Source organism: Phaseolus vulgaris, chromosome 7 (genome assembly GCF_000499845.2).
Source record: "Phaseolus vulgaris cultivar G19833 chromosome 7, P. vulgaris v2.0, whole genome shotgun sequence".
Lineage (NCBI taxonomy): Eukaryota > Viridiplantae > Streptophyta > Magnoliopsida > Fabales > Fabaceae > Phaseolus > Phaseolus vulgaris.
The window spans coordinates 15,641,456-15,661,085 of NC_023753.2; positions in this window are offsets into that span (position 1 = coordinate 15,641,456).

Genomic DNA, 19,630 nt, shown 5'->3' on the forward strand with positions numbered 1-19,630 from the left:
CTGCTCTATGCGCGATGTCTCCACATTCTCTTGCAACGCGCGCATGATCTCCATCATCTGCACCATAGTCATGGCGCCTTCTACAGCAGCTGGCACAACGGGACTTAAACGTGTGCTTCTCATCTTTCTCATGAAAAATCAACAGATCAAGCTTCAGCGAACAAAACCTTCACCAGCAAATGATCGATCCTGCAATCAATCGGTCAAAAAGTCTCAAACTCCCAAAAACTTCCAAGAATGCAACCACAACAGCACGCCGATCGATTCGGACGCAAAACCTTCACAGAAACTTGCGATCTCAGCACAAACCTATTGCTTCTTCGCCGAAACTCCCGATTCACCGGTCAAAAACACGAACGAACAGTAAAGACTTCGATTTACCGATTGAAACTCATACAAACAGCGAAAAACTTCAACTCACCGAACAAGAGCTCAAACGAACGGAGAAAAACTTCAATCTACCGATCAAAACTCCGAACTCACGGTGAAAAACCTCAATCCACCGAACAAAAGCTCAAACAAACGGTGAAGAACGTCAAACTACCGATCAAAACCTCGAACGAACAGTGAAAAACGCTGATACACCGAATGGAAACTCAAACGATCGGTGGAAAACGCCAAAATTGGTTGCACCAGCACACAACCACACAAAAATCTCATAAACTTCAAGAACTCACGCTGTGGATGGGAAACAGGTTTTACACGGCCCCACGGTTGGCGCTTGATGATCCTGCCGGTTGACTCGAGTGCAAGAGTTTTGCCATTTCAAAGGTATCTCCTTCTGGATCGGCTTTGCACCACGCTAGCTTCCGTCCTTCACACCTCGATTCTCCTAAAAAACCTGAAAAAGACAGAGTGACGCCGCTGCGGCCGATCGCGCTCCGACGCTCAAGTCATTGACGGAATCACCAAAAATCTAAGAGAGAAAAGCTAAAACTCAAGGAACCGTGCAAAATCTCTCTCAGCTTACTCAAGTGTTCTAAAAAGCGTAAAGAAGTGTTCTAAACGTGCGTACCTCAGAAGTTCGTTAGAATTCCTTATATACCTGTGCATTTTCTCTCTCCTGACGGTTACACCTCTGGATACGTGGCTCGCATCCAGCTGTACACGTGTCACCATCTGGAGCGTTCTCTACTTGAGCATCACTTCTACTCTTCAGGCTGTTCGACTAAGTTACCCATGCAAGGAGTAACTCGGTGCATAGCTGCCTCGGAGCGCGATCTCTTCTAGTGGCGAGCACGGGGTGTCACCATGCACACCTTCTCTGTGGTCTCGCCTGCCGCTATCACGATCTGCATTACTTGCACATCATGCATGTTCTGGTAAACTGTTCCCATGCCTCGACCTCTGGCTAGGGAAAGATCATCTGATAACTTCGTCCTTCGTACTCGTGCCCTTTGAAGGCCCTGAACAAGTCTTCCTGATCCTTCGGCGATGTCCCTCTTTCGGCGGTCTCTGACCACTTGGTCGCCTAAGCACACATACGACGACTAAGATACAAGCCTGGTGACCGCCAGTTAGATATGCTAGAGATCGGAGAACGCCAACTTAACGATTGGCGACTACACAGACTTCCCGATGTACTTCCCTTCTGTCAGCCAGGTGTTCCGCTCAACACGCCTATATTATCGCTTGCTGCCACGTCATCACTCCAGACTACCTGATCGGTACAGTCAATATTGCTTTAATTGTTTGTTTGAACACAATTCAACAATGCCACATTTGCTTTTAATAAGTCAGATTCTTCCAATCTTGAAAATCAAAATTGCCTTTAATGCTTGGTTAAATCAACTTGTGAATCTGTACTTTTTTGTTTGAACTTACAAAACAACTTTATGGTTCAATTTTGGTTCAACTTTAGAGACGCAGAGGGAATGAATGTAACAGTGGGGTGAGCGCGGGGTTTGGGGGTAAGTTAAACGTTACATTTCGCAACCCAAGAGGCGCTAACTAAGAGCCGTGAGATCGTGCCACGTGTCAAAGGATCAATTGCCCAAGGGAAATGCAAGGGTCTCTAGAGGCTGGTCGTGCGATGGGCTACGTGGCGCGCGATCAAGGGTAGCCCCGAAAGGTGTTATCATCCCCGTTTCAGAGGATGTCCAATCAGTCATTAAGAGCGTTCCTATGGTTCAGAGAGTGTCATAATTCGAGAATTGTTGAGTCAGCAGGGAGCGACACGTCATCAGGGTGGCATGTGGACGGCGTGGGCGAGGCCTTAGTCTTTGCGCTGAAGACAAGTCTTCGGCTTAAGACTGGGGGGCTTGTGTACCGTCCCGTACCCGGGTGTTGACTAAGTCAAGGTCAAAGTCAACACCAGGGGTCAAAGTCAACACAAGCCGTTGCCTAGGTGAAGAGACGCCAAGTGCCGGCGTCACCAAGGCAAGGCGTCGCCTAGGTGAAGGCGTCGCCAAGGCAAGGCGTCGCCTAGCTGAAGGCGTCGCCAAGGCAAGGCGTCGCCAGATCGAACAGTACTAAGGAAAGGCAATCACAGTGTGGTTCCCCGATACCCATGGGTAGGAAAGACCATGGAGGGAGCGACGCCGTGGGAAGGCCTCAGGTCCCGATAACCCGGGGCCGTGATAAAGAGAAGGAAGAGGTGGCTTCAAGGCCATAGTGATAGCACCAGTGTAGGGCAGCCTGACTCGTGAAGTACCCCTGCCGCCCCAGAGACGTCTTTGGGACAGATACGACCCAAGAGGAAGGTCACGCCCAGGGTAGCCGGGTGCAGGGTACGAGAGGAAGGCAGATACGCTCTCAAAGTAAGTGACTAGATGATTGGGGGCATGAGTTGGCACCCAAAGAGTCACCCCTAGCGCAGTAGCACTCCCAAGCAGGAGGACTCACACGCAGAAACGTCCCCAGATGGGTAGAAACGCCCCAGATGGGGTCACGGCGTCGTGAGGCCCTCCACGTGTACGACAGCCATGTCAGAATAGAAACACCCTTTAGTCAGGTGCCAGGTAATTAAAGTCATTCAACACAGTTTCCGTTTCGAGCGTTCAGGTACTATAATGGCTCCCAAGCGTTTCAACGTCTTAAATCCGCTACGTTTTCTAATTAGATACGCTGATTGAGTGCGTTACATTTGTAATTAAAGGCGCTTTAAGGCGCTTTAAATGCTTGGGTAGTTTAAATAGCGCTGAGAATGTTGGAAACAGGGTTGGAACTTTTGGCAAATTTACCAGAACTCTCTACTTGCTTGCTCGTGCTTTGAGGTTACGTACAAGGGACTGGGGAAAGATCTTTGCTTGAGGGAGAGAACACACACAATACGCAGTTCTTTTTACCACCTTCAGAGTGCCATACGCGGTGCTCAGAGACGGAGGTGCACAGTTTTGGTGTTTCTTGCTGGCTGACTTGAGCGTCGGAGTGCAAACGGCCGCTAGGGCGCCTCTTTGTCCTTTTTTTTGCAGGAATCCACAGGTAACCAGTGGGAAGGAGACCCTAACTGACGGTTGAGGTCGCGCACGAAGACGTCCCAGTCAACCGGACGGAACAGAAACCTTGGAGTTGTTGAAGAGTTCAACACAATACAATTCTACAAAGGTTGTCTCAAGAATCACCACTCCAAAGTGAGGAATTTTTCAGTTGGTGGACTAAAGCTTGATGAAAGGCTTGTAGCCTTCATAGTATCATGGATTCTCACATCTAGGGGGAGCAATCATTCAACTATCTCTGAATAAGATCTCCTTCTGATCTACTGTATCATGAACAAAGTGAAGATCAATTATATCCACCCAATCAAATAGCATATTCAAAAGTCCATGAGGTTAGGTGATTTCCACTATGTTATTTTGATCTCTAAGTTTCATCATTATTTTGAAGTGAATATAGAAGGGGAGCTAGATGAAGTAATCAAGCCCTCCAATGAGATCAATAATGGATCCTTAAGTAAGATGGTATTTACTAAAATTGGTGGAAAATGGGTAAGCAAGGATGGTGACCAAGCTGGCACAAGTGGAATGAATGAAGATGATGAACCTGAGGAGGAAAAAATGCAAGATGAACCAGCTGCTGAGACTCTAGAGGATGATCACAACGACACTAACATGGGAGAAATGATGACTACAATGTCACCCTTTGAAAGATTGATGATCAACCGTATGACACCTTTGCTGACAATCAAAGGAACCTCTATGACATGTGTGAATCAAGATTTAGCAACATGGACACACGCTTTTCAACACTAGATGAATAGATTGAAGAAGTTCAAAAATTTTGGATTTATAATTCGAAAGGGAGGACAATCCTTCTTTTTAGTTTACCTTTTGTTTAAAACTTCTGGTTTAAACTCTTTGTTTTTGTTTTTTTTCTACCTTTTGTCTATTTGATGAGACAAATAGTGCGAGAAAGGTTGGTTAGTTGGTTCTGTAATGTTCTTAATAATTTCTTTCATTACTGCTATGAACTACTTTAATTGGTTTAAAATTGGATTTTGTTAAAATGATAAACTTTGATTTATGTTCCGTCCGGTTGACCGGGACGTCTTCGTGCGTGGCCTCAATCGTCAGCTAAGGAGTCCTTCCCACTGAATGCCTGCAAATTTCCTGCAAAAAAGAGGACAAAGAGGCGCCCTAGCGGCCGTTTGCACTCCGACGCTCAAGTCAGCCAGCAAGAAACACCAAAAAAACTGTTCACCCCCGTATCTGAGCACCGCGTGTGGCACTCTGAAGGGTGGTAAAGGAACTGTGTATATGTGTGTGTGTTGTCTCCTTCAGGCAAAAATATTCTCCAGTCACTTGTACGTAATCCTAATGCACGGGCAAGCAACCAGAGAGTTTCTCCTAAATTTGCCAAAGGTTCCAACCCTTTTTCCGACATTCTCAGCGCTATTTAAACTGCCCCCAGCATTTAAAGCGCCTTAAAGCGCTTTTAAACTCAAACGTAACGCACTCATTAAAGCGCTTAATTATGAAACGTAGCGCATTTAAGACGTTGAAATGCTCGGGAGCCATAATAGTACCTGAATGCCAAAAAGGGAAACTGTATTGAATATCTTTAATTACCTGGCACCTGACTAGAGGGTGTTTCTATTCCGGCATTGCTGTCATACACGTGGAGGGCCTCACGACGCCTTGACCCCATCCGGGGGCGTTTCTGCCCATCTGGGGACGTTTCTACGTGTGGGTCCTCCTGCTTGGGAGTGCTACTGCGCTAGGGGTGGCTTTTTGGGTGCCAACTCATGCCCCCAAGTATCTAGCCACTTACTCTGAGAGCGTATCTGCCTTCCTCTCACACCCTGCACCCGGTTATCCTGGGCGTGACCTTCCTCTTGGGTCGTATCTGTCCCGAAGGCGTCTCTGGGGCGTCAGGGGTACTTCGCGAGTCAGGCTGCCCTTCACTGGTACTATTACTATGGCCTTGGAGCCACCTTTCCTTTCTCTTTATTACTTTCCCGAGATATCGGGACCTGAGGCTTTCCCACGACGTCGCTCCCTCCATGGTCTTTCCTACCCATGGGTATCGGGGAACCACACCGTGATTGCCTTGCTTTTACACTGTTTAATCTGGCGACGCCCTCACCAGGGCGACGCCTTCACCTAGGCGACGCCTTCACCTAGGCGACGCCTTCACCTAGGCGACGCCTTCACCTAGGCGACGCCTTCAGCAAGGCTACGCCTTCGCTTAGGCGACGCCTTGCCTTAGCGACGTCTTGTCCTGCCTTGGCGACGCTTCCTCTTGGTGTCTCTACATCTGGGCGACACCTCGAGCTGACTTTGACTTTCCTGTTGTTGACTTTGACCTTGACTTAGTCAACGCCCTGATACGGGACGGTACACAAGCCCCCCAGTCTTAAGCCGAAGACTTGTCTTCAGCGCAAAGACTAAAGCCTTGCCCCCGCCATCCACGTGCTTTCTTGATGACGTGTCATTCTCTGCTGACACAGCAAATTTTCGAATTACTGACGCGACATTATCTGAACCACAGGGGTATTCTTAATGACCGATTGGACATTCCCTGCAATGGGGATGATTACACCTTTTGGACTACCCTTTATCGCGCGCCACGTGGCCCATCGCGTGGCCCTCCTTTAGAGACCTTTGCGCTTCTCTTGAGCAATTGATCCTCTGACGCGTGGCACGATCCCACGGCCCTAGGTTAGCGCCTCTTGAGTTGCGAAATGTAACGTTTAAGTTACTCCAAACCCCGCGCTCACCCTACTGTTACATTCATTCGCTCTGCAACTCCACACTGTTCATCGCCTTCGAAAACCTTTTTTCTCTGCAACTGCGATTCTCTCCTTCCTGTGCCCTTCTGCTGCCTCCATTCCAATAGCAAAGGCATGATCTCGGATACTCACGACCTTTCCCCTTCGTCGCATTAGATTGATTTATTGAACTGCCTGGGACTGTTGTTATTCACGTATTACTGCATTTCTCCGCTTCTTCTTCCTCCTCTGATTTTTCTTGCGTGGGTGACGCTTCCTGGGGTTCTTTCCCCTTCTTGCCATGGCTAAACTTGCTAAACCCCTTTTCCTCTCTTCTTTCTCCAGCTATCTATTTTCACCATGACGCGCGCGAACGCGGAGCCTGATTCTTCCCCTACGACCCCCAAGTCCAACTACAAAGCCTTCTACCCCTGGGCCTCTGATGAGCTCCTGAGTGAATGCACCAGCCTGACTTCCTTCCAGGACCTGGAAGCTCACCGGGGGGATCCCCATTTGTACAACTTTAACGCCTTCTGCCGCACACACGACGCCCACATATCCGTCCGTCCCGGCAGGCCTGGGGAACCTGTTTGTTTGGACGACAGACCTAGAAAGGGGAAACCCTTCTTCTTCATGTACCAGACCGTGTTCAAGCGCGTAGGAGTGCGTCTCCCGTTCACTCCCTTCGAACGGGAGCTTCTTACTGAAATCAACACTGCCCCCGCCCAGCTTCATCCCAACAGCTGGGCATTTGTGAGGGGCTTTCAAATTCTTTGTGGATACCTGGGCATTCCTCCTTCCGTAGATGTCTTCTTGCATTTTTTTTGAGGTGAAAAAACAGGGGAAAAGCTTCTGGGTAAGCTTTTCCGGGATCGCTGGCAGGATCCTCCTCTCCCTCTTCCAGAATTCTTACAAGAACTGGAAAGGGAAGTTCTTCAGGGTGTGCTGCGCCAAGCATGATCCCACAGCTTTGGATGGCTTCCCCCTTTACTGGACGGAACGCCCCAAATTGCTCAGGGCCAAAACCCTGGAAGAGCTATCCCCCGCCGATAGGGAGGTAAGCAAAGCCTTGGCGGGGTTGGGGATCGTCTTTGATACCTTGAAGCTGGTCGCTAGCGAGTACAATGCCCACGCCCTGACCACCTATTTTGGTAAGGGGCTCTCCCCTCATCTTTCTTGCTATGAACAGCCTGCTATCAAGCGTTTGTTTCCCCATACTATTATGCTTGTTTTACACTTGTACCATGTTACTTGCATTTCACGTCTCTTCGCGTATCGTGAATTCGCATAGCTGTTTTAGTACTAATCCTTGTTGTTTGGTCTGCCTTGGTGTAGGATCGGTGATGGGTGCTTCCAAAAGAATGATGTTGGCGAAAGCACTGAAGGAGGCTCGTGCCGCCAAGGCAGGCGCCTCCTCCAGCCCTGCTGCCAATCCGAATCTCCCGCCGGCTCCGACACCGCCGCCTCCAGTCACTGCTGAAGGTGCTTCTAGCCCATCTCCGACGTCTCCACCTGGCTCTGACGTGCTTCCAACTCCCAACTCTCCTTCGCCTATCGCCGCTGTGCCCCTAGCTGCGGCCTCGTCACCGGCTCCAACCCCCCTTGACAAAGGAAAAAGGGTTTTGGAGATTCTGTCACATGATGAGGAATCAGAAGGCGTGGCACCCTTCAAGAGGAGAAAATCCGCGCGGGTTCCTCTTTTGGTAGAGACGCCGCCGCAGGGAGGGAACCCCTTTATGGACAACCCTCCAAGCGCAACCTCACTCCCTCCTATGATTCTCCAAGAGGAAAGGGGCGAAGGTGCTGAATCTGCGCCGCCTCTGCCGCCACCAGAAACCACTGCTTCCCCGGCTCCCGATGCTGCCGCCCCTGACTTCATTGCCATCCCCCCTCCAATCATGCATCTGATGAGGGGTTTCAGTGGCGGGACTATGCCGGAAGGTACCGACAAGAGGGAAGGTATGCCTTTCTATTTGGGGGCCTTCTTGGCGGTGGCTCTTGAATGGCGCTCCCAGGCCAGAAACGCTGTCTTGCAAACCCAAACCCTCCAGGCCTTGGAAACGAAAGCAACTGTTCTGGAGGAGGAGATGAAGGCCCTGGGACGCCAGAACGAGGCTTATTGTTCCTCTCTGAAACAAGCACAAGAGTCCAGGGCAGAAGCTGAGAGGAAATTGGCAGAGGCCTTGGAGCTCCAGGCTGACTTCTACGCTCGTGAAGTTGCTCTCCAAGTACAGGTAGCGGGTCTTCAGGAATTGGTCAAAGCAGACGCGGAAACCCAAAAGGACCTGAAGGACCGCTGCTGTGAACAAACTGCCAAGGTGGAACGGATAGAGGAGAAAATGGCCACGCAGGCCAAAGCTATGGACCTTCTCCGAGTTGACTACGACGAGCTGCAGGTCGAGGTTAGCCGGCTTCGTGTGGAGAAAGAGGCCCTGGAGAAACAGGTGGCCTCCGGAGACGCCGCCATTGAGGAGCTGGAGAAGGAGAAAAAGTCCCTTATCCAGGAGATGGCGGGCACCTTCGAGGAGGGGTTCCAAGAAGCCCTGTCCCAGGCGTCCTGCGAGAATCCCGGCGTCAACCTTTCAAACTGCGACCCCACACACCACGTAGTCGACGGGAAGGTCGTGCCCATGGATTTGAACGACTGAACTGCTGCCCCTCATCCGCCACCTTCCTCTTCAAGCTTAATTCTTCATTCTTTACCTTCGCTTTTTAATTTCATCTGCCAAAAACTTGTAATTCTTTGAACTATCCACACTCTTGTTATTGATTCGGGACACTCGCATGGTTGTCCTTATTTCTTTTTCACATACGACTCCGCCTATGCGATCTCGTTCTCATCTTTTCCCTTCATACGCTTTACTTATTTTATCTGTATCCTGCCCGTTTCTCACACTTCGTTGGGCGGTTTGGTATGATGGGGTAAGGTCGCTCGCCAACCCTTACGCCCATGGAGAGGCTCACTAAGTGGCGCCGTATCGTCCACGGGACGACTCTGATACCGAAAGGCTCTTTCTTTGATCTTTTAGCACTCGGCGCCCACGCCTAAGGAGATGCCTGCCAAAGCAGCACCGTATCGTCCCCGGGTGTCTAAAACGCTGAGTGCTGTGGGGTTTTTGTTCCCTCCATGGTCTTTCCTGCCCATAGGTATCGGGGAACACCCTGCCAGTGACTCGCTGGCGTTTGACGGTCTCGTCTCCCTCCACAGTCTTTCCTACCTGTGGGTATCGGGGAGGCGACGCCTGCAACTAACTTTGCCTTTCTCTGATTTCTTCTCCCTCCTCAGTCTTTCCTACCTGTGGGTATCGGGGAGGTAACGCCAGTCGGTATTTGGGTTGGCGACGCCCGCGACTTCTCGTCTGTCGTCGCCCTTTACGTCTTTCTTGGCAACGCCTCGGGCATTACCTTTACTTCGACGTTGACTTTAATTCTTGCCTTGGCCAACGCCTGATAACAGCGAAGAGCTCAAGGCTTTGCCTGTGCCATCCACGTGGCGCTTCTTGTACAGCTGATGGGACCTTCTGTCATTCGACTTGATCCACGTGGCGCTGCTTAAATGGTCAGTGGGGTATCTAGTCATTTCATTTTCTGACTCCTGCTGTACCCCTGGCTCATTTTCGACGGCGCATCGTACCACTGGATATTCTGCTGATACGACGTTTTCTGATTTAAACCAGTGGTGGCAGCGTCATCCTTTCACCTTCTGCCACGTGTATCAATCGCACGGTGCATCCGTTCGTGTCGTTTGGCGCTCTAGGCGCTTTATTTAACTCTTCAAACTCTGGAACTATCTTCACCATTTTCTCACTCTTCATAACCTACTTGCATTCTTTCTTCTTGTACCCTTTCTTCTTGCACCCTTTCTTCTCTGTCGAAGGGTTGTTCTAACTGCTCCCCTCGCTCAACTCTCGCATTTCCAGCCATCTTGATCTTGTTAAAGAATGTCTTCTCACGATGCTTCCTCCAGGGTCCGTCCCAAAGACTTGTACCCTTGGGCCTCGAGTGAACTTCTTGATGAGTGTTCATGTTTGCTCTCCACTAGGGCCGTACGGGAACACAAAGGGGAGTTGTGTTCTTACGACCATCGGGCCTTCGCAAGGAGGCACGATGACGACATCGCTGTGCTCCCTTGCACTCTGGGGGAGCGAGTGTGGAGACGGACGAGCGAACGACGGGGTCCTTTTCTTTTACTTTTACCAGGTGGTGTTCAAGACCATCGGGGTGCGCTTACCCTTCTCCCGGTTCGAGAAGGAACTGCTGACGGAGATCAACGTGGCTCCAGCCCAGTTATATCCCAACAGCTGGGCCTTTGTCAAAGCCTTCGATATCCTCTTTGGGTTTCTGGGTTGTGCACCCTCGGTTGACCTCTTTCTTCACTTTTTTTAGGTGAAGAGACAGAGACACAACCTCTGGGTAACTCTCAGAAATGTCCCCGGAAGAGTTCTCTTCACACCCTTCCAAAGCTCGTTCACGGGGTGGAAAGGCCGGTTCTTCAAGATCTGCTGTACTGATCTTGTTCCCGACGCCCTCGATGGGTTTCCGCTGCACTGGGTGAGAGAGGAAAAGGCCCTCAAAGCTAAACCCCTCAAGAATCTGGCTCCAAGTGATCAAATAGCTTGCCGGATTCTTGCTAAGGCGGGAGGTTTTGACTCCGCTACGGTGATCAGCTTGGAGTTCAACGCTAGGACTCTTGAGAAGTACATAAGTAAGGACCACTGCCTTAAGCAACTTCGACCTTCGTTACTTTCTAACTGTGCCTGTCTTTCTTCATGGTGTCTCTAACACATCTTTTCCCCTTGTGCAGGTTCGAAAATAAGCCAAGAAAAGAGGACACGACTTACTCGAGCGCTGCGGGCTGGGAAAGGGGCTTCGCCTTCCTCTAGTGATGACTCTGATGAGCGCTGAGAAGCGGCCTGTTTGGGTTTTTGCATTTTGTACTGAACATTGCTTGTAACAACAATTTTCCAATATCATAATTCTTTACAACGCCACTTTACTTTTCATATGCCTCATATACCGCGCGACTTCCTTTCGTCTCGTTCTGCCAACGATGCATGCTTTTACTTGGGCGACGCCTTCTTTCTGGGCGACGCCAAGACCTAGGCGACGCCAAGACCTAGGCGACGCCAAGACCTAGGCGACGCCAAGACCTAGGCGACGCCTTCTTCCTTGGCGACGCCATGGCCTAGGCGGCGCATCACATTACTTCTAACAAGGGAAAATAATGGCTGAAAACCAAAGCACTTCTTTTTCTCAACTGGTTTTTCCATTTATTAGGGTGACCTCATTAAAAAACCCCCGAAAGGGAAAAAGAGCGTCCCCTTCAACTAAACTGTTACATGCTGCTTACATAAATCAACTGAAATAAAATTTTAAGTTGGCTGCATTCCAACTGCGCGGGATAGGGCCTCCATCTAAAGTCTCCAGGTTATACGAACCGTTGCCCTTAGCCTCAGTAACTCTGAAGGGCCCGGTCCACTTGGGAGACAGCTTATTCTCCAGCTCATAAGGGTGAGCTTTCCTCATCACCAGGTCGCCCACATGAAACTGTCGTGGCTTTACTTTAGAGCTATATTGCCGCTCCACTCTTCTCTTCATCGCTTCAGCTTTTATTCTAGCCTCTTCCCTGGCCTCTTCTAGCAGATCCAGGTTTACCCGTCTCTCCTCATTAGATTCCTCCACCACAAAGTTTTGAAAACGCGGTGAGCTTTCGTGTATTTCTACTGGAATCATCACGTCCGACCCGTACACCAAACTGAAAGGCGTCTCCATAGTAGAGGATTGGGGCGTGGTGTGGTATGCCCATACAATCCTTGGCACCTCTTCCGCCCACGCCCCTTTGGCCTTCTCTAACCTTCTTTTTAACCCCCTCAGCAGAACTCTGTTTGCTGACTCTACTTGTCCATTGGTCTGAGGGTGTTCGACCGACGCGAACACTTGCTTGATTCCCACTTCAGCGCACAGATTTCTCAACTGCTGACTGGCGAACTGGGTCCCGTTGTCAGGTATCAGGCGCCTGGGTACGCCAAAGCGACACACGATGTTTCTCCACACAAAATGCTGTACCTTATGCGCAGTGATTTGCGCCACGGGCTCTGCCTCTATCCACTTGGTGAAGTATTCGATGGCGACAATCAGATACTTCATCTGCCTGATTGCCAGTGGGAAAGGGCCCAGGATGTCAATACCCCATGTGTGGAAAGGCCACGGGCTGTATATGGACCGCAACTCTTCAGGCGGCGCCTTGTGCCAGTCGGCATGCTTTTGGCATTGCCTACACCGCTGGGCGTGCCGTGCGCAATCCTCTTTCACTGTTGGCCAGAAGAAACCTGCGCGTATTACTTTGGAGGCTAAGGATCTTCCTCCCACATGGCTTCCGCAGATGCCTTCGTGTAGCTCCGCCATTATCCTGGTGCACTCATCGCCACTGACGCATGTTAGGATAGGGTGAGTGAAGTCGTGCCTGAACAACACCCCATCCACCAAGGTATATCTTACGGCGTTCCTTTTCATTTTCTTACCCTCTTCAGGGTCCACTGGAAGGGCCCCATCCGCCGGGTATCGTTTATAGGGCGTCATCCAGGTGTCTCTCGTGGACAGGACACAAACCTGCATCTGCTCTTCCTCAGACACACCCGCGTATATACTGATGCGGGGCGCCCTCTGTGTATCTTGGGTTAATGAGGAATGACTCCTCGGCCTTCCCCTTGATGCATAAATCTGGAGGACATCCACCCTGTTGTCTTCCACGAATCGACGCGGAGCTTTGAGGGTCTCCTGGATCACTGTCCTCTGTCTACCCCCCTTGCCTGAGCTGGCCAGCTTTTCGAGCAGGTCAGCTCTGGCATTCTGCTCCCTCGGGACGTGTATCAACTCAAGAGCGTTGAACGCCCCTCTCAACAACTGGACGTATTTGAGATACGCCGCCATCTGTGGGTCCTTCGCCTGGAACCCACCCGACACCTGCCCCGTGACCAACTCGGAGTCGCTCTTCACCAAGAGGTTCTGTGCGCCCATCTCCTTGGCCAAGAGCATTCCTGCAATCAAGGCTTCGTATTCTGCTTGGTTGTTACTTGCCTTGAAGGCAAAACGCAAGGCCTGCTCGATTAGTATGCCGTCGGGTCCTTCCAGCACTATTCCCGCACCACTCCCTTGCTGGTTTGAGGAACCATCAACCGAGAGCAGCCACTGTGAACCCGCTTCCACTTCTTGCTCACCTCCGGGCGAAAGTTCTGCTACAAAATCCGCGTACACCTGCCCCTTAATGGATCCTCTAGGCTCGTACTGTATGTCGAATTCCGACAGTTCCACAGCCCAGCGTACCATTCTTCCTGCCACATCGGGCTTCTGCAGCACCTTCTGTATGGGGAGGTTGGTCATCACCACCACCGTGAAACTGTGAAAGTAATGACGGAGCCTCCTAGCCGAGAACACTACCGCCAGCGCCGCCTTCTCCAGCGCCTGGTACCTTGTCTCGGCTCCCTGTAAGGCTTTGCTTACAAAGTAGATGGGCTTCTGACTCTGGTCCTGCTCTTGTACCAACACAGAACTGATGGCCCTATCTGTTACAGTAAAATACAAACGGAGGGGCACGCCCGTTACCGGTTTGCAGAGAACCGGAGGCGTCGCCAGGTACTCTTTCAGTTTAACGAAAGCCGCTTCGCATTCCTCAGTCCATGCAAAGCGACTGTTTCTCTTGAGGCACTGGAAGTACGGGTGCCCCTTTTCTCCTCCAGCGGAAACAAACCTCAAGAGCGCCGCCATCCGCCCTGTCAACTGTTGAACCTCCTTTACCGACGTCGGACTCCGCATGGCAATAATAGCCGCATATTTGTCGGGGTTCGCCTCTATCCCCCTCTCGGTGAGCAGAAAACCCAAGAATTTACCGGCTTCTACCCCAAAAACACACTTCTCAGGGTTCAACTTGAGGCGGTATTTGGATATTGTGTTGAACAATTCCTCCAAGTCTGCCATGTGCTGCACCCTGTTCTGCGACGCCACCACCATGTCGTCTACGTAGGCGTATACGTTCCTCCCGAGCATTGGCGCCAGGACCTTGTCCATTAACCTCTGGTACGTAGCGCCCGCATTTTTGAGTCCGAAAGGCATCACCTTATAGCAATAACTGCATGTTTCAGTCATGAACGCAGTTTTGCTCTCGTCCCTGGGGTGCATCTTGATTTGGTTATAACCTGAGAAGGTGTCCAGGAAGCTTAACACTTTGCTGCCAGACGCGCTGTCCACTAGGGCGTCAATGCTGGGCAGCGGATAGGAATCCTTTGGGCACGCCTTATTCAGGTCCGTGAAGTCAACGCACATTCTCCATTTTCCGTTTGCCTTCTTCACCAAAATGACGTTGGCGAGCCACTCAGGGTACTGAATCTCCCTAATGTGGCCAGCACTCAGCAGCTTCTGCGTTTCGTCTTTCACCACCTGTTGTCGCTCCTCATTGAATTTCCTCCTTCTCTGACGCACGGGGCGAACCGTGGCGTCCATGCTGAGGTGGTGGCACAGGAAATCGGGGTCGATGCCCGGCATGTCCGAGGCGGACCACGCGAAGGCATCCAGGTGGCGCGAAATCACTTCCGCTACCCCTTCCCGTTCTTCTGGATTTAGCGAGCTTCCTAACTTGAAAGCTTTGTCGCCAATCTCCCTTTCTAGGATGTTGGTCGCGGGTTGCTCCCTATTATCATCATCGGCGGGCGCCGCTTCTTCTACGGGCGCCGCCTCCTCCACGTGTGCTTCCTTCATTGGCACATCTGCTTCGGGCGTCGCCCTTTCTGCTATGGCCTCTTCGAGGGTCTGCCCAGCGGGCGTCGCCTCGATCATCGTTGCGTCCGCGCTCGGCGGACGTTCGTACACCATGAAAACGCCTCTCTTCGTTTTCAGGCTGTTTTCGTAGCATTTTCTTGCCTCCTCTTGGTCTGATCTGATGACTATCACCCGGCCACTGAGGTCCGGTAGCTTCATCTTCATGTGTCGGGTGGAGGATATTGCACTTAGACGGTTTAACGCCGGTCTGCCCAGCAAAATATTATAAGCAGAATTGGCGTTCACGACGAGGTACCGAATGCTCTCTGTTCGGGAGGCCTTTCCGACTGTGAACGTAGTCCTCAACTCCAGGTACCCCCGGACCTCTATCTGGTTATCCCCGAACCCATACAAACATCCCGTATAGGGACTCAGCAGGTCGGGGGACAGCCGTAACTTATTAAAAGTCGACAGAAACATGACGTCTGCCGAGCTTCCTTGATCAACAAGCACTCGGTGGACCTTTCTTCCAGCCGTGACGACCGAGATGACAACGGGATCGTTGTCATGGGGCACCACATCTCGGAGTTCCCTTCTTGTGAACACAATATCTGACTCCCAGGGCTTCCCCGAGAGCCTCTCTTCGATTGACCCTCGCGTATTTCTTCCGCTGGGAGGCGGTGGGTCCTCCGCCGGAAAAACCTCCAGCAATGGTGTGGACCTCGCCAAGCATAGGCATCTCGTGTGCCGGCTCATCCGTCGGCGACGGCAGGGTGGCGGTCGTGGTGGACTCTGCGACATAATCTTTCAAAAACCCAGTCCTCACCAGCTCATCTAGCTGGTAGCCCAATGACCGGCAATTATCAATTTGGTGCCCGAAAGCCTCGTGAAATTCGCACCAAGATTCTTTACGGGGCCCTAACACCTTGTCGGTCTTCGCCGGTCGCCTCAGCCTCTCGGCTATGTTGGGCACGGCGATCAAATCCTTCAACTCAACCACGAAGTTGTACCTTGCCGGTCTTGCTCTTTCTCTGGTGGGGCGTTCGCCTCCTGCGGGGCCCCGAGGCTGGGGCTTTCTGGCCTCGTAGGGGCGTCTCGCCTCTGGCTTCTTTCTCCCCGTCGTGGTCTCATTGACTCTGACGGGTTGAGCTCGCGCCGGTCCCCTCGGGCGTGAGGGCACGGTACTGGTGCGCTTCACACATACCTCCCCTTCCGAAGCGATATGCTCCACCGCCCTACGCCGTAATTCTGCGAAAGTCCTAGGGCGATTGCGGATAATGGATTCTCCAAAGGGGCCTGGGCATACGCCTTTCACAAATGCGTACACGATCATAGGCTCCTCTGTTGTACCAACCTTCACGACCTGGGCCCCGAAGCGATTGATATACTCCTTCAGGGTCTCCCCCTGATACTGCTTCACGTCAAACAGGTCGTAGGAGACCGGCGGCGGGGCCTTGTTGGCCAAATACTGTTTTCTGAATAACCGCGACAACTGGCGGAAAGATGTGATATGGCCCTCGAGGAGGCTAATGAACCAGTCCATAGCCATCCCGGTCAGGGTGCTCATGAAGAGCTTGCACTTGGCGGCATCAGAACCGCCTATCAGGACCATCTGCGTGTGGAATGCCGCGAGGTGCGTCTCTGGGTCCTCCATCCCAGTGAAGATTACCTTGGGTCCCGCGAACGTGTTCGGGATTGCTGCGTCTAGGATCTCCTGCGAGAACGGAGTGGAAAACTCCCTTGGTGGGGAGTGGTTCTCCATCTCGTCATGCCCATGCCGCCTCCTATCGTTTCTTAGGCCCTGGCGCAACTCCTCATTCACACGGTGGAGCTCTTCGTTGCGCTCATGCGAGGCGTCAAGATCTGCCTGCATGCGCTCCTGCTCCATCTTCGAATCCGCCATGTCCTGCTGCAACCCCCTCATTATTTCCAGGACCTGCTGCATGGATAGGTCTGCGGGGGCTGCGCGCGCTGATCTTCGTCTGGTGGGGGCCATTGTCACTCCAACCTCCTTCCGCACTACTGTAACCTGGTAGATTTTCTCGAACTTGTGATGGGACTGATGTTTTATATCTGCCCCACGGTGGGCGCCAAATGTTCCGTCCGGTTGACCGGGACGTCTTCGTGCGTGGCCTCAATCGTCACCTAAGGACTCCTTCCCACTGAATGCCTGCAAATTTCCTGCAAAAAAGAGGACAAAGAGGCGCCCTAGCGGCCGTTTGCACTCCGACGCTCAAGTCAGCCAGCAAGAAACACCAAAAAAACTGTTCACCCCCGTATCTGAGCACCGCGTGTGGCACTCTGAAGGGTGGTAAAGGAACTGTGTATATGTGTGTGTGTTGTCTCCTTCAGGCAAAAATATTCTCCAGTCACTTGTACGTAATCCTAAAGCATGGGCAAGCAACCAGAGAGTTTCTCCTAAATTTGCCAAAGGTTCCAACCCTTTTTCCGACATTCTCAGCGCTATTTAAACTGCCCCCAGCATTTAAAGCGCCTTAAAGCGCTTTTAAACTCAAACGTAACGCAGTCATTAAAGCGCTTAATTATGAAACGTAGTGCATTTAAGACGTTGAAACGCTCGGGAGCCATAATAGTACCTGAATGCCAAAAAGGGAAACTGTATTGAATATCTTTAATTACCTGGCACCTGACTAGAGGGTGTTTCTATTCCGGCATTGCTGTCATACACGTGGAGGGCCTCACGACGCCTTGACCCCATCCGGGGGCGTTTCTGCCCATCTGGGGACGTTTCTACGTGTGGGTCCTCCTGCTTGGGAGTGCTACTGCGCTAGGGGTGGCTTTTTGGGTGCCAACTCATGCCCCCAAGTATCTAGCCACTTACTCTGAGAGCGTATCTGCCTTCCTCTCACACCCTGCACCCGGTTATCCTGGGCGTGACCTTCCTCTTGGGTCGTATCTGTCCCGAAGGCGTTTCTGGGGCGGCAGGGGTACTTCGCGAGTCAGGCTGCCCTTCACTGGTACTATTACTATGGCCTTGGAGCCACCTTTCCTTTCTCTTTATTACTTTCCCGAGATATCGGGACCTGAGGCTTTCCCACGACGTCGCTCCCTCCATGGTCTTTCCTACCCATGGGTATCGGGGAACCACACCGTGATTGCCTTGCTTTTACACTGTTTAATCTGGCGACGCCCTCACCAGGGCGACGCCTTCACCTAGGCGACGCCTTCACCTAGGCGACGCCTTCACCTAGGCGACGCCTTCAGCAAGGCAGGCGTCGCCTTCGCTTAGGCGACGCCTTGCCTTAGCGACGTCTTGTCCTGCCTTGGCGACGCTTCCTCTTGGCGTCTCTACATCTGGGCGACACCTCGAGCTGACTTTGACTTTCCTGTTGTTGACTTTGACCTTGACTTAGTGAACGCCCTGATACGGGACGGTACAATTTATAAAATTTCAACAGGTTATTGCTGCAAAATAACTGCTTGTTTATCTGTTTTGCACCTGTGTATATGAGTTGGTTTCTCTACTGATTTGACTGATGTTCTTGTTTCGGAAATCACCAAGAGAGAACTAGTTTTTGGTGTTTATTAGTTTGGAATAGATTACCCTGTGTTTTTGTGTTTGCTCAATGAATGCAGGTTGAACAGATTCTAAACAAAGAACATTCCTAAAAGCATCCCAAGGATTTGTCTCCTTCAAATAGGGGGAGATTGATGAACATGGGAGCTTTGATGTTTCAAATCCACATTAAGCCTAAAGTTGTGCTGCTTTTTGGGTTTGGGTTTAGATTAGGCTGTTTAGAATGTTTGTTAAGATCAATCCTTAAGCCTACACAAAGCTTGATCAAAACTGTTTTAAAAGAAACAAAGTGTTTTTCCAAGCAAAGGGAAAACAACCGGTTGATTCATCGAGATAATCGGTTGTTGGTCACTTAGCTGGCTTGAGGTTTCTGAAACTGTTTTTTGAATTAGTTATGCAATAACTTAACTCATTCGACTGATTAAATCGTGGTTTCAACCAGTTAAATGTGTGTTTTCATAACAGATTTTTGAAAACTTGTTTTAACTAATTTAGTTGATCAAAATTGCCTAAAACGGCTGCTTTTCAAATGCTATAAATATAGTTTCTCTTTCAAAGCTAAAAACACAACAAACACAACAAGTATTGATTTAGATTTGAGAAAGAGATTTGGTTTTTTAAAGAAGTTTTCAAAGGAGGAAGAGTGCTTTTCAAGCTTTGCTGTGGTGACAAGATCTGATCATAGGATTTCTGGTTCTGTAAATTCCAGGTGTTTTCTATCCTTGCTTAGTATCTTGTAATTGTACTTCGTTTACATACTATTTGTGGCTGAAATCCTGTAAAGACAGAGGTTGTTCTGTCTTGAGGTGTTAAGTGTTGCAAAGGGGGTAACTAGTCTTTGTGGGATTCAAAGTCACCTCTTTGTGGTGTGTGCTGTAATTTGTGTTGATTGCTAGTAGAACTTAGAGGATTGTCTGAGAACTGGATGTAGCTCAGGGATTGAGTGAACCAATATAAACCTATTGTGGAAATCTCTCTTTCTCTCAAACTCTCTTTAAGTGTTTGATAATTTTGTTGCTGGTATAAACAACCAATTAAAACGCAGTTTTAACCGGTTAAAATTCTGATTTCTGTTTCTTTTGGATTGTTTGATTGCCTTCCTTAAGTGCTTATCTGAGTTGTTTGTTAAAGATTCATTCTAAACCAAGTATCTACGAAAATCTTTTACAAAATAATTCACCCCCCCCCCACTC